The following is a 3,136-nucleotide window of genomic DNA, read 5'->3' as shown; positions in this document are numbered from 1 at the left end:
GCAAGTCCGTATTTTTAAGGAGGGCATTAAGTAACTCTGTCTACAAGTTAGTTACTACTGAGGGCATTGGAAATACTGGGGTGAAAAAAAGAGACCATCGTTGCCCTCATGGAATGTACAGTCCAGTGAGACTTATTACTAAATAATTATTCATTTACAACCATGATATGTACAAGGCAAGAAAAAGTGAAGTTCTATAAGAGGAATGAACAGCACCATCTACTACTTCGAGGGGAGGTTGGAGGGTAAGGGGGAAGGGTGCTTCAGAGCTTTTCTGAAAATGTGACATTTACATTAGGGCTTAAAAGATAAATGAGAATTAGCTAGGTGAAAAGTGAGGGAAAAGTGTTCTAAGCCTTAAGATGAGGAAAACAAACTTGCATAGACTGTGCACTGGAACTGAAGAAATGGATTCCAAACAACTGGGGAATTGGGGACTAAACCAAAGGCTAGGGACTTGTGTTCTGGATGGAATGGTCTGCCAGCTCAAGCTGACCTGCTAAGCCCTCTACTGAAAAGCAGGTTAGATTGGGAGCTGGATGGAAAGAAAGTAAAGCTCAGAACTTTGAGGAACTTACCCCTGTGCTCAAAGATGGTGAGAAAGACATTGAACTCAAGGGGTTTGGGGGTACTATGGCTGTGTTTCTTGTCCCTGAATGCCTTCAGAAGTTTGTTTCGGATCCCACTGCTGCCACCAAATATGTTAAAGAACAAAAATTCAACCGAGTATATTTGAAGATCTAATTAACTTTATTGAATGATTCACAAATTGGGCAACATCCTATTTAGTAAACAGAGAGGTGCTCTGAGGAGCTATACAAAATGGAAGGCTTTTATAGACAGGAAGGTGGGACAAGGACGTTATTAGCAAAAAAAAAAAAACCCAAAACAAAACCCCCTGAAAAACTGTTTCAGGCAAGGTCACCTACCTTTGGGGAAAGGAAGGTAGGGGTCTTATCAGGCAGATTACCTCACTAGTGTTGATCAGGAAATTCCAGGCTGTTTGGGTTAAAGTCCATTCCTGGGAGGGGCTGAAACTGCAATTAAGCCTTGGTTTCCTGTTCTGAGGGGGAGTGACCCCTAACCTGGGCCTGCTTCTTTTTCTTTAACCATATCTTTCCTATATTTCACATAGCATATTCCTTTATTTTGGTGGAGCATCTCTTCCATATGCTTCCTCAGAAAGGGTACTTGAGAGGTAAATATATTGGGAGCTGAGTTCCTTTACATTTGATCTGTTTATATCCTTCTGGAATCTTGATGGATCTTTGTCTCCATGCTTTGGGGTGTGTATGGTTTTAACTACTGTGCTGAGTACTCAACTCTTTCAATCTAGAAATATGTATCCTTCATTTCTGGGAATAAAACTTTTTTTTGGTTGATGATCTTCTCTCCTGCATTTTCTGTCTCTATTCTTAGCAGAACTCTTAATATTCAGATATGTGATTTCCTTGCCTAGCACTCTTAATTTTCTTAGGTTTCTCTCCTAGCTTCCATGTTTGTCTTTTTTACTTTGGGGGTACTTTTCCTCATATTTATCTGTCTTCCATTGACTTTTTATGTTTCTTGATTATTTTTCTTTTTAAATAGATTTCTTTGTTGCCAATCCTTTTATCACTCTGAAGATATTATTGGTAGAAATTTTAATGTTTTTTACCTTCCTGTGTAGGTTGTTTTTTCTAAGTTGCCACTTCCTGTTCCTTTTGTGTGTGTTTTGATCTTTCATGTTAAAGGATCTTCTCAACTATATGGTGGTTGTATTTAAAGTGTGGGGATTAAAAAGGTGATTGGGAGCTCAGAACATATAAATGAGCTTTGGTGTTTGTTTGTTTTGCTTTGTTTATATGAGTTTATTGTTGAAACAGAGTGAAATGCTTGGCCTCTCTGACTCCATCTTGTTCCAGCCTGCTTGTTCCCATGGCCTTCAGGCTAATAGCTTCTGCTTAATGTTGCATATAGACATGCTAATTATTAGAGGAATTCTGCTAATAGCCTGAGTTTTACAAAAACAGTCTCTTATCAGAATGTGCCTCTCCTGAGGTGATAAGGGCAGTATATAAAAAAATAATGATTGTTTATCAAAGATATGCAGGAATCTTGTGACTGGACTTACATCGACTAGTACATTCTTCTTCAGACCTCTGCTGGTGCTCGGATGTCTGCAGTGGTCAGTCACTTCTTCCCCTTGCCATCTCCCCTTCCCTTGACTGAAAAAAAAAGCCTGATCTCTGTACTTTAACATGGATGTGAGATACCACAAGGGCTCCCATCTTCTTGGTTGGTGCCTCCTCGATCAATAAATCTTCCTTTACTCAAAACTCTGACATTTTGAGTTTTGGTCTTTTGCAGCGTGGGGCACACGGACTTTGGACCAGTTACACTGCCATGCTAATATTTCATAGAAACGGGAATGTATCGAGAGAGTCGGGGTAGTAGGAAAAAAGAAAAAATATGATAAAGGTCTGTACACATTGCTCTGTTTCCGTCTGGGAGCTGGCTTTCCTAACATCAGGCTCCGCAGCTGCACTTGTCCAATGCCCCTGTGCACATGCGGCCCTGGGCACACCCGGCACAACACACGGGGCAGCAGGAGCAGCAGCTTTTCTTGCAGAAGGTGCATTTGTACTGTGCATTTGCAGGAGCCATTGCAGATGCAAGAGCCACCAGAGCGGCAGAAGCAGTTGGGGTTCATTTTGAGTTGAGGTGAGGCCCGTAGTCTAAAACAAGTGGTGAAGAAATACGTGGGCTAGTGGAAGGTGTATTCTGGGGCTTGTTGACTGTGAGCTTAATTATGGGGTGATCTGGCTGGGCTGTCTTATTGGGAAATCCTGATTCACTATCTCTAGATCTTTTGTTCTCACGACCCAAAAAAGGTTCTTCTACTCTCCTCCTAGACACTGAAGACCTGGCAGCTAGTGTTCTTGAAGCTGAGTAGAGAAATTGGGCTGGGGTGGTGGAATAAATTGTTTTATTATTCAGTATGTACATATTTGCTTAATCATCTTTTTGTTTTATTCTCTCCAGAAGGAAAAGTTTAGTTTTTATTTTCCTAAAGGGAGGACGTCATAAGTCCAGTTACTCAAGTGGGGGAGGGGACCTAATAGCTTCTTAACTAGTTTTAACCAACTAATTACAG

The 3,136-nt window shown here is 40.9% G+C and overlaps 1 pseudogene; it reads right to left on the bottom strand.

Moving 5' to 3' along the window:
* Positions 1–727: 727 nt before the first annotated feature.
* LOC107196330 lies at positions 728–3,130 on the bottom strand (annotated as a pseudogene).
* Positions 3,131–3,136: the final 6 nt, after the last annotated feature.

This window comes from Pteropus alecto, unplaced genomic scaffold (genome assembly GCF_000325575.1).
Source record: "Pteropus alecto unplaced genomic scaffold, ASM32557v1 scaffold177, whole genome shotgun sequence".
NCBI lineage: Eukaryota > Metazoa > Chordata > Mammalia > Chiroptera > Pteropodidae > Pteropus > Pteropus alecto.
Note: the sequence above shows the minus strand (reverse complement) of the source record. Positions and strands in the feature narration are given on the sequence as shown.